This window comes from Nicotiana attenuata, chromosome 8 (genome assembly GCF_001879085.1).
Source record: "Nicotiana attenuata strain UT chromosome 8, NIATTr2, whole genome shotgun sequence".
Lineage (NCBI taxonomy): Eukaryota > Viridiplantae > Streptophyta > Magnoliopsida > Solanales > Solanaceae > Nicotiana > Nicotiana attenuata.
In genome coordinates, this window is record NC_031996.1 from 34,873,371 (window position 1) to 34,886,348 (window position 12,978).

The following is a 12,978-nucleotide window of genomic DNA, read 5'->3' on the forward strand; positions in this document are numbered from 1 at the left end:
AACTGATAACTGATAACTGAAAAGATAACTGATAACTGATAACTGAACTGATGAAAGGATGTAAGGATGTGAATACTCCCTCTTCTGAATGATGAACAACCTGTTTATCTGAATAAGCTACGGCCTCGGGCCCAATATATATGTGCACAAGCTACGGCCTCAGGCCCAAGTATACGTATACATAACTACGGCATCAGGCCCAAAAATGCATAAAGCATAAACTACGGCCTCAGGCCCAAACATGCATAAAGCATAAACTACGGCCTCAGGCCCAAGTATGCATTAAGCATATAAACTACGACCTCAGGCCCAAATACAGGAGTTCAAAATTCAGGAACTGAGAATCAAACTGCAATACATGATAGTGAAATACTAAATCACATTGAGTTACATGATACTGGAATACTGGATCACACTGAGTTACATAATACTGGAATACTGAATAGGACTAGACTGAGACATGTATTCTTGAACTGATTATGAACACTGAAACTTCAACTATTTATGGCATGCTCAGTAATCTATACTACGACTCGGAGGAAATCAAACCCAAGTCTATATTGAATAGGCACTGAGCTCACAACGTTCAGAATGAAAGTCATGAACGAGTTATGAAGCTAGAGAATAGAAGTTCTGCAACTATTAAAGGAGTTAGGCTTAACTATATTTCTGAGGCAATTGGTAATGTCGTAAAAGAAATGTAGTATAGGGAGAATCATTAAAATTCCCAAACATAGAGAGTTAGCCTCACATACCTTAACTTCCTGCTCTTGAGTGTAATACAGCCTTCGCCAACCCTTTCAACTTTAATCTATATACAAGTCAAAGGGATTCCATATTAGCATAAATTCTCATGTTTTAGTCACTTAAACATTTTCTCAAACACTTGGTGACATAAAGCTTCATGGTCCTTATTAATGGTGTTTCTACACCCAACAAGCCATTCTCTTGATCCTAGATAAATTCTAAAGTCTCAAATGGTTATAATCAACATTATTCTTCATCACCCATAAGGTAAACAACACTCTTAACCAATAATAACTAATCAACAACCCAAACCTATAATCGTTCATGCTTTTCTATCAAACCCATCAACTCATATCTCATGCACTAGGGTTTATAATCATCAAACCAATGCTAGAATCAATTAGAGGGTGAAGATATTACCTTTTTGACGTTCAATCTTCTTGAATTCGAGTTCTAGGGTTTCTTCTCTCAACAATGGTGTCTCAATCGAATATCTAATGATATGGAGGGTTTACCCATGTTAATAAGATGTTGGGAAATTGAAATTAACTTAAAATCACCATTAGAATTTACCTTGGGTGGTGGAAGGACCCTTAAGGAGTTAGGTTTTTGAGAGCTTCCCTTTCTAGAGCAAGTTTTTATGTTTTGGGGCTGTGGGGGACGAAATATAGCTTTAAAACGATCCCCCACTAGCGCGCTCACGCACCTGGGGGTTTGCTCGCGTTACTGAACGCGCTAAATGGCAGTAACACTGCCTCAAAATTAGCGCGGTCGCGCTACCGGGCGCGCTACCGGGTACTGTTCCGTAAAACGCACATAACTTTTTGTACAGAGATCTGTTCAGGCTCCATAATATATCCTTGGAAAGCTATTTCAAAGGCCTACAACTTTCGTCCTTTGTGGTTTCCCCAATTCCTTACAAATGTTAACTAAAACTTGATGGAAGACAGACCTTCTGCAAACTTAGTCGATTTTGACAAATCTTATGCACCTCTCTTTCCATCTTGATTTTTAAACAACTATTTTCACCCATAATCATCTCGATGGGACTTCACATGCTCAAAATATACCCTTACTACTCCTTTAACTCATTCATACCTAAGCCGAATTTGCGGGGTGTTACATTATCTCCCCCTTGGGATCATTCGTCCTCGAATGATTGTCTTGACTGTAACTTCTGCTAACTCCGGACCTTAAACGAGTCTGGTGAAAACATGAACTTTCATTAACACTTGTGTACTAAACTGAATGAATACATAATTACTGAACTGTTGTGATATTGAACTGAACGTGTACTGTATTGACTGAATATTGGTCTGCCATGGATACGTGAATACTGAACTAACATGGATATATGAATATTGAACTGGCACGAATTTTTGAGAATTGAACTAACATCAATATCAGAGTACTAAGTTGGCATGAATATCTATGTATTGGACTGACATGAGTAGCTGAGTATTGAACTGACTTGAATATTTGAGTATTGAACTGACATGAGTATCTGAGTACTGAAAACTTGAATGTTATAACATGACACGTGAAATACTGGTTGTACCACCACTATTTCTGGTGGCAACTCCAAATCATAAGCTAATTGACCGATTCTATATGACCCAATATAGTAGGGACTATGTTTTCCCTTCTTCCCAAATCTCATAATGCCTTTCATAGGCGAAACTTTCAGAAACACCCAATCACCAACCTGAACCAACCAATTGGCGATCTACACCTTCTCCCATACATAGTTTCGCACGGTGCCATCTTGGTACTGAAATGGTAGGTGTTATTATTAGCAAGGTCAATGAGAGGTATGTGATCATCCCAATTACTTTTAACATCAAGGACATATCCTCAACTGTATAAATAAAATGCTCTGCCTGGCCATAAAGTCTACGACGTTCTTTTTCATGTCGTTCAACCAATAAATCTCCTTGGTCATGATGCATATTTGGGAACCTAGATGGACAGAATACCTAGAATTATGGGTTTCTAACATGATCTTCTCTCTCTAAGTCCATCTATGTCTGGGACACACAATTTGTCGTGGTACCTCAAAGTACCATCATCTCCCCCCTTATTCAAAAGCCATCGTCTTATACTTGTGAATCTCCTCTTTCAACTGCAACACGTAGGGATCATCAAATTGTTTCTCCTTCTCTATGGCTACTAAGGGGGACAAGTTCTATTCTAGACAACAACTCCATCATCTTCGAAGTCCGAAGTCGAACTCCAATCTTGGCTGGTGAACTCCTTTCACCAGAGTTCTCTTATCTACCTCAATCATGAGTTATAATTCCCACACTTTATCTTCTTAAGCACCTCCTGAAAACACTTATAATATTATTGTGAACTAAGTCTTTGACATGTACTCTAAATTTTAAAGTCTCGTGCAATGGCACTACCCTCATACCACATAAAAGGCATGATTTTATAGCTTTTCTGTGATCACTTTATTATAAATAACTAAGCTCGGTGATCATTCTACTCACTTTGTATTTCTTACACATGCTAGACATAATCCGTGTAGTAATTATACAATTTTCCCTCATTACCGAACTGATTTTCTTTTTCATACCCCATGCTAACTATTCGGGTTTCAAATCTCTAACTGGACTTACTGAAAATTTTCACATCACCCCTTAGACCAAAGGTCTTATACTTGTGGATCCTTCTCTTTTTGTTGGGATCCAAATAACTTTCCTTATTTTCTGCAATTCTTTGCACTCTAAGTCAATGACGACTCATCTTCCAACTTACTTCTGAGAAATATTTCTTACTAGGAAAAACGAAATTATTCACTTAATGGAAAGTTAATGTATTCACAACTATCATACACAATCTTAATGATTTATTTCTACTCACACTGTCAATCCTGGAGAAACCATATCACGAAAATTCCTAAAGGCTATTCTTCTATAGTTTTCTCTCTTACTGCCTAGCTATTTTTTCCCCCTTCCATTGTACTTCGAGTTTAACTTAAACTCTTTGGGTTCTAGCGCATGCATTCGGTATTTCAAACTGCCATCCACTCACTAGAGATAACCAAGCTAAGTGAATCAAATTATACCTCTACTAGCTCTGCTGAAATTGCTAATTTGTTGTATCTACTCAACACTTACTTAATATCCTTTTTCTAACCACCTGCTAGCGTCATATTTTCTTCTCCTGCTCTGAATAACTAAAATGAAGCATAAGGTTACTCCTAACTGCCCTCATCATCTGACCATATTCTTTTGCCGTGCAGTATCATTCTTTTTGAACTATGCACATGGATTGCACTTAGGGAAAGTTCATCTGTCTTAAACAAAATTGGAATATCTTACCCCAAACTTTCTATACACTTCAAAATCACTTCAGACTATAAATCTCCAACCTAAACACATAGTCATATCAAGGGGAACTGTCATATCTTTTATCTCACAATAATACTCACTTCGTATATAAATTCACTAACATGGTACTTTCTAGTTCTGATTTGAATAAATCTAAACGACATAAAATCATTCCCTAAAATTCGATGTTGCCTGCTCTTGGTTCTCATTTCGTACATCATATTATTCTTAGCTACATTTCCCTTAGGCTCATTTCTGTCCAAAACTATAGTGATCAATCCTATGCCCGCTGCGGTTAAATTCTTAACCTGATACACCGTGGGGGTCTGACATACAGATACACTGCCATACATATATCATAAGTAACTTTATGCACCATCCAATGAGTCTTGGGTCTTAATCCCTAAAACATGCGAAGATTTTGCTATAATCACTGTTACTTACATTCTCTTTGAGCATCCATATGCATCACTGTATACTCACAAGTCTATAGAAATTTTGATACACTGAAAATTGGAGATCTGGTAGCTGAATAACTAAAACTGGCATACTGAATAACCATAAACATGCTAACTGAAAGACTGTATAATTGGTAGCTGAGTAAAACTGATGACCATAAAACGTAATAACTGCTTTTGTACTTTCTGATAAAGTTATGCTCTAATATGTACTACTATCCATTGCATCACACTTTTAATGTCCTCTCAAGTCTCATATTTACCAAGCTGTACTCCATAATTATACCTCAATGGGAAATTATCCTCTCTAGGACTTTAGGTTTCTCCTGTGCGTCGCTTGGGCATCCAATACGTTTGGAATTCGATAGGAAGAGAAGGTTAACTATCGCTCTAAGCTTCATGGCACGATCTAGAGTAGGAAGAAATGAGACAATCCTGGATGTCTTGGTAGTTAACCATTTATATGAGTGGCCGGCACACACATATAAAGGAAACTCCACTAGAAAAGACTTCATAGACTCCCTAGGACTCTTGAACCTAGTGCTCTGATACCAAGCTTTGTCACGCCCCGAACCATGGCCTGGGCGTAACACGGCACTCGGTGCCTGACTGCATGTGACCGAGCGAACCAACTGGCTGGCTGAATCAGCATGTGGTATCATAACATACTGAATGCAGAAGATAAACTAACACATGCTGATATACTAAAAGTGTGGATGATATAAATCAAAGTGCGGAAATACTAATACAATTCTGAAACATATTTGTAGCCAACATGGCTTAATATGAAAAGCCCGTTACTCTGTCTAACTATTACTCTAGTCTATGAAGCCTCTAATGAAGAATTGAAAACACGGACTGCCTGTTAATACTGAAAGACCGTAAAGTAATGATAATACCCCGAAAGAACTAGGGATCACCAAACAGCTGGTACGAGAATCCTAGCGCTCTGAATCATCAACCTGTAAATCATTACCTGCATTATGAGATGCAGGCCCCGGGCAAAAGGGACATCAGTACATTTGAATTGTACTGGTATGTAAAGCAACTGAAAGAAAGAATTATAAATGCTGAAACTGAAACTAAGCTGATAACTGAAATGATAACTATTGAAATTGAAACTGAAGTGAGAACTGGTAACTGAACTGATAACTGAAAAGATAACTGATAACTGATAACTGAACTGATCACTAAAAAGATAACTGATAACCGATAACTGAAAAGATAACTGATAACTGATAACTGAACTGAATAAAGGAAGTAAGGATATGAATACTCCCTCTTCTGAATGATGAACAACCTGTTTATCTGAATAAGCTACGGCCTCGGGCCCAATATATATGTGTACAAGCTACGGCTTCAGGCCCAAGTATACGTATACATAACTACGGCCTCAAGCCCAAAAATGCATAAAGCATAAACTACAGCCTCAGGCCCAAACATGCATAAAGCATAAACTACGGCCTCAGGCCCAAGTATGCATTAAGCATATAAACTACGACCTCAGGCCCAAATTAAGGAGTTCAACATTTAGGAACTGAGAATCAAACTTCAATACATGATAGTGAAATACTAAATCACATTGAGTTAGATGATACTGGAATACTGGATCACACTGAGTTACATAATACTGGAATACTGAATAGGACTAGACAGAGACATGTATTCTTGAACTGATTATGAACACTGAAACTTCAACTGTTTATGGCATACTCAGTAATCTATACTACGACTCGGAGGAAATCAAACCCAAGTCTATATTGAATACCCACTGAGCTCACAACGTTCAGAATGAAAGTCATGAACGAGTTATGAAGCTAGAGAATAGAAGTTCTGCAACTATTAAAGGAGTTAGGCTTAACTATATTTCTGAGGCAATTGGTAATGTCGTAAAAGAAACGTAGTGTAGGGAGAATCATTAAAATTCCCAAACATAGAGAGTGAGCCTCACATACCTTAACTTCCTGCTCTTGAGTGTAATACATCCTTCGCCAACCCTTTCAACTTTAATCTATATCAATACAAGTCAAAGGGATTCCATATTAGCATAAATTCTCATGTTTTAGTCACTTAAATATTTTCTCAAACACTTGATGACATAAAGCTTCATGGTCCTTATTAATGGTGTTTCTACACCCAACAAGCCATTCTCTTGATCCTAGATAAATTCTAAAGTCTCAAATGATTATAATCAACATTATTCTTCATCACCCATAAGGTAAACAACACTCTTAAACAAACCTATAATCGTTCATGCTTTTCTATCAAACCCATCAACTCATATCTCATGCACTAGGGTTTATAATCATCAAACCAATGCCAGAATCAATTATAGGGTGAAGATATTACCTTTTTGACGTTCAATCTTCTTGAATTCGAGTTCTAGGGTTTCTTCTCTCAACAATGATGTCCCAATCGAATATCTAATGATATGGAGGGTTTACCCATGTTAATAAGATGTTGGGAAATTGAAATTAACTTAGAACCACCATTAGAACTTACGTTGGGTGGTGGAAGGACCCTTAAGGAGTTAGGTTTTTGAGAGCTTTACTTTCTAGAGCAAGTTTTTATGTTTTGGGGCTGTGGGGGACGAAATAGGGCTAAAAAATGACTTCCCAAGTTGGCCACCGCGGTCCCGACCCACGGTAAATCGCTGGAACACTGCCTCACCACCACGGTCATGGTCAAAACGCGGCAGGAACGCGGTGGTTACACATCATTCTGAAAAACGGGCATAACTTTTTGCACAGAGCTCCGTTTGGGCTCCACAATATATCGTTGGAAAGCTATTTCAAAGGCCTACAACTTTCATGCTTTATGTTTTTCCAAATTCTTTACACAGTTTCACTAAACCCTGGGAGACGGACCTTCTGCAAACTTAGTCGATTTTGTCAAATCTTATGCACCTCACTCTCCGTCTTGATTCCAAAACAACTATGTTCACCCATAATCATCCCGATGGGACTTTACATGTATAAAATATCAAATTAATACCCATTTAATATGTCCACACCTAGTCCGAATGTACGGGATGTTACAACTCGTAATGACCATACCGAGTCCTGAAACAGTCCGGAATATCTGGCTCCTGAATCTTTAACTGATGATAATTTGAACGCAAGCCAATCTTGGAAAATACTCTGGCACCCTTTAGCTGATCAAATAGGTCATCAATACGAGGCAGAGGATACCTATTCCTCACAGTGACTCTGTTCAACCGGCGATAATCAATGCACATATGCATAGAACTATCCTTTTTCTTGACGAACAAGACAGTGGCACCCCAAGGTGACACACTAGGCCAAATGAAGCCCTTATCAAGCAATTCCTGTAACTGTTCCTTCAGCTCCTTCAACACAGGAGGGGCCATACGATAAGGAGGAATAGAGATGGGTTGAGTGTCCGGTAACAAATCAATGCCAAAATCAATATCTCTATCGGGCGGCATGCCCGGAAGATCAGCTGGAAACACATCAGGGAACTCCAACACTATTGATACTGAATCAACTGTAGGGGTATCAATACTGACATCTATCACATAGGCCAGATACGCGTCACACCCCTTCTTAACTATTCGTTGAGCTTTAAGAAATGAAATAACTCTGCTGGAAGTGTAATCTAAGGTACCCCTCCACTTTAATCGCGGTAAACCTAGCATAGCCAACATCACGGTCTTGGCATGACAATCAAGAATAGCATAATGGGGCGACAACCAGTCCATGCCCAGGATAACATCAAAATCTACCATGATGAGCAATAATAAATCGGCTCTGGTCTCAAAACCACTAAGAGTAATCAAACACGACCGATACACGCGGTCCACAATAAGAGAATCTCCTACAGGAGTAGACACATAAATAGGGGAACTCAAAGAGTCCCGAGATATGCCCAAATACGGGGCAAAATAAGATGACATATAAGAATAAGTGGATCCTAGATCGAATAAAACCGATGCATCTCTATGACAGACCGGAACAATACCTGTAATGATAAAATCGGAAAAAACAGCCTCCGTACGAGCAGGAAGGGCATAGTATCTGGCCTGGCCTTCCCCTCTAGGGCGACCTCTACCTCCCCGACCTCCACCTCGGGCTGGCTGAGCAGGTGGGGTGGCAGCTGGTGCTGTAATTATAATTTGAGGACCCGGTGGAGCATTTAGTGGCTGAAAAGTCTGTGGAGGTGCACCCCTCCTAAGTGTGGGGATTTCCCTCACCATATGGCGAGTGTCGTCATACTCAAAACAAGCTCTAGGAAGGCGTGGCTATTGTGGCTAACTCGGACCAGGTCCGCTAGACTGACTGCTGAAAGCACCCCGTGCAGGAGGCTCCTGAGGTCTAGGAGGAGCTGGAATACCACTAGCAGCTGGAAGAGCTAAATGAACGGGTGACTCACATAGCCCCTACCATGACGAACTACAGCTGGAGTACGGGCAGACTCTCGAGACCTCTTGGCCTCTCTCTCCTCCTTATCCCGAGCAAGCATGCCCTCCACTCTCCTAGCAATACTCACCACCTGTTGATACGAGATATCCATCTCTAACTCCCGGGCCATGCTAGTCCTGATGCTGGGAATGAGTCCCTTAATAAAACGACGGACCCTCTCTCGAACTGTAGAAACCAAGGCCGGTGCATGTCTAGCCAAGCCACTGAAAGAGACTGCATACTCTGAAATAGTCATATTACCTAGCATAACTACTCAAACTCCGTGCGGCATGCGTCCCTGAGGCTCTGAGGGACACACTCTCTAAAAAACATGTTAGAGAACTGAGTCCATGTAAGGGAAGCTGCCTCATCCAGACTGTCCAACTCATAGGTACGCCACCACTAATACGCTACTCCTCGAAGCTGAAAAGTAGTGAAAGAAACCCCACTCGACTCTGTTATGCCCATAGTGCGGAGGATACGGTGGCACTCCTCCAGAAATCCCTGAGCATCCTCTGATGCTAGACCGCTGAATGTAGGAGGTTCGTACTTCTTATCCTCTCGATCCTACGCTGCTCTTCCTCAGAAACTGTTGTGCTACCCTCGGGCTGAACTGGGGCTACAAGTGGTACCGGTAAATTGAACACCGCTGCTTTGGGGTGCGGGCGGCGAGAGTCTATGCTCCTCCCTCGGCCTGAGATATGGCTGGAGCAAGGGGAATCAACCTTGCCTGAGCTAGAGTACCAAACATGTTCAGGAATTGTGCAAGGGTCTCCTGAAGAGCTAGTGTAGCAGTAGTAGGCACCTCAAGTGTCTGTACTCCGACTGGAGCTACTGGTGGCTCCTCTGTAGCAGCTCGCTCGGGTGCTCTGGCTGCACCACGTATGAGTCCTCGGCCTCTACCCCGACCTCGGCCTCGGGCGGCTCTAGTAGGGGGCGCGGGTGCCTGGTCATCTCCGATTGCACGTGTCCTCACCATCTGTGAGAGAATAGAAGACAGAAGTTTAGAATTTTGAAGTCAATAATTGCACGACAAGGAATCAAATGAAGTGGAATTTTCCTAACAGTTCCATAGCCTCTCAAAGATAATCACAGACGTCTCCGCACTGATCCACGAGATTCTAATAGATCGGCTTGTGACTCACGACTCCTATGAACCTAGAGCTTTGATACCAACTTGTAACTGTAACGACTCGGCAGGTCGTTTTATAAATTTAAGCTCCGTTCGATGGCGTAAGGTCTTGAACAACTTCATACTATGTGTATCGACTTGCGTGCATGGTTGAATTCAGTTACCGGATGATTCGGAGTCGAATTGGAAGAAGGAATCTAGTTTTGGAAGCTTAAGCGGTGAGAGATTGATCGGAATTTGACTTTTGTGTAAACAGCTCCAAAATGAGTTTTATATGATCTCAACAGCTTCGTATGGTGATTTTAGACTTAGGCGTGCGTCCGGATTTGAATTTGAAAATCCGTAGGGTAAATTGAAGCATTTCGACGAAAGTTGGAAAAGTTGAAGTATGGAAAATGGAGAGGTTTGATCAAGAGTTGACTTTTGTGATATCGAGGTTAGAATGCAATTCTAAGAGTTGGAACAGTTCCGTGATGTCATTTGGGACTTGTCTGCATGATTTGGCGTCGTTCCGGGTTGATTTGATAGGTTTCGCCGCGAGTTTTAGAAGTTGGAATATTTGAAAGTTCATAAGTTCGATTCATGGCGCGATTTGCTTTTCCGGCGTTGTTTGATGTGATTTGAGACCTCGAGCAAGTCCGCGTTAAGTTATAGAACTTGTTTGTGTGTTAAGATGGGGTCTCGGGGGCCTCGGGTATGTTTCGGACGAGTTTCGAATGTTTTGCGTGGTTTTGAACATGTGTGATTCTGGTGTTTTTGCACCTGCAACTTTGGAGCGCAAGTGCGGCTCCGTTCTGCGTGAGCCTGATTGCATCTGCGATCTCTGTGGCCTGCAAGCTAGCTCGCTTTTGCGAATGCTGGAACATAGGTACGTAACCGCTTCTGCGGTTGATCTATCGCATATGCGAAGGAGCCCACTTCTGCGCTCCTCTTATCGCTTCTATGGCGCCGCTGATGCGGCTATATTGTGCGCAGATGTGGACCTAGGCTTGTAAGTCAAGTTTGCAAATGCTAACATCTGCCCGCAAATGCGATAGCGCAGATGCGCTTATGTGTCTGTAGATGCGGAAGTGCTGAGCAGAATCATTTAAATTGAGGGTTTCGCCATTTTCTTCATATTTTGAGTTTTAGACTTCGATTTTGGGAGCTTCTTTTTGACTTTTTCAAGCAAACCGAAAGTGTTCTTCACCTAGTATCTAATATATCCATGATTTTATCTCATTTTTATCATTTAATTTGTGTTTTTAGTTGAGGAAAAATATTGGTTTTTGAAGAAAATTTTCAAAATGAAAAATGATAATTTGAAAGGCCAAATGATATCGGAATTTAATAATTTTTGTATGGTTGAACTCATATTGGAATGGGTGTTCGAATTTTGTAAAATTTATCGGGTTCCGAGGTGCAGGCCCGAGGGTCGACTTTTGGACCAATTTTTGAATTTTGCTAAAGATTGAGACTTTATGATCCGGAATAGTTTCTTATGGGTTTATTTGTGCTTTGAAGTTATTTTGGTTAGATTTGAGCCGTTCAGAGGTCTTTTCACCCGAGAAGTTCATTTTAGAGTATCGGTTTGTCTTCTTTGAGGTAAGTGTCTTGCCTAACCTTATGTGGAGGATTTTCCCTTAGGATTTGAGTCTTCTATGTTGATTGTAGTTCGTGTACGCGAGGTGACGGATGCGTGCTTGGACTTATTTGTGGAAAGTTGGCCTTTAGGGTTCTTAGGTCCTTATATTCACTATGTATGAGTTGTTCGTGATACTTTGAGTTACTATTTGCTAGTTTCACTTCTACATGCTTTAATTAGAACTAATTGCTTTAGGATTCACTCTTATTGCATATTTGACTCTTATTTGAATTAACTGAAGATTTTGCCTCTTCTATCGTCATGCTATCTTTTCATAACTGCTTACCTTTAATTGAAACTATTATTATCTCGTCCTATAATCTTTTAGTCTTAACTGGAGTTATGGTTATCTTCTGCTGCTTACCATTATTTGAATTGTTGAATATCCTTTGCAATTGTTCAACCTTAAAAGGAGTTTAGATAACATATATCTTAGTTAACTTGCCTTTATTTGGAACTATTAGACTCGTGTTGGCTTCCTTATTGTTGACTTGTATATTGTGGGATCGTTGCTGCATATTAGTTTTCCCTTGTTGAATTGTTCCCTTCATGCCTAGCATTCTTTATTGTGGTTATTCCATGTGAACTGGTTCTACCGTTTCTTTGTGATTTTAAGTTCTTGAGTTGACTTACTCGCCGTACTTTGTATTATTGTCATTTCTGCTGTTGTACTTGTTGTGGTGATGTGGGAGGTTTCTGCCGTGCTATAACTGTTATCTTTGTCGGTTGCACTGCATATTTACTTTGGGACTAAGGAACAATATTCCAGTACATCCCCAAGTTCTGCATATTTACTTTGGGACTACGGAACGGTATTCCGGTAGATCCCCCTATTCTGCGTATTTACTTTGGGACTACGGAAACGGTATTTTGGTAGATCCCCCTGCACATTTACTTTGGGACTACGGAATGGTATTCCGGTATATCCCCCTGCACATTTACTTTGGGACTACGAGACGGTATCTCGGTAGATCCCCTGTTGTTATCACTGTATTCTGAGCTGTTGCTTTTCATTGATTCTATTCCTGTGTAAACATTCGACGTGTTTTCCGTTCTTTCCTTATGCTTATTAGACGATATAAACTATGTTAGGACATTTGCACAAGCATACACGTGGCTAAGCACCCTTATCGGATAAGAGATTTCCTTGATAATGTTGAGTATAGATGCACACCCTTGATTATTTGCCTTCTATGTGAGAATGGCTCTATTGGGCACGTGAGTCGTCGGTACGGTTATGAGGTGTGATGAGAGCACAGGA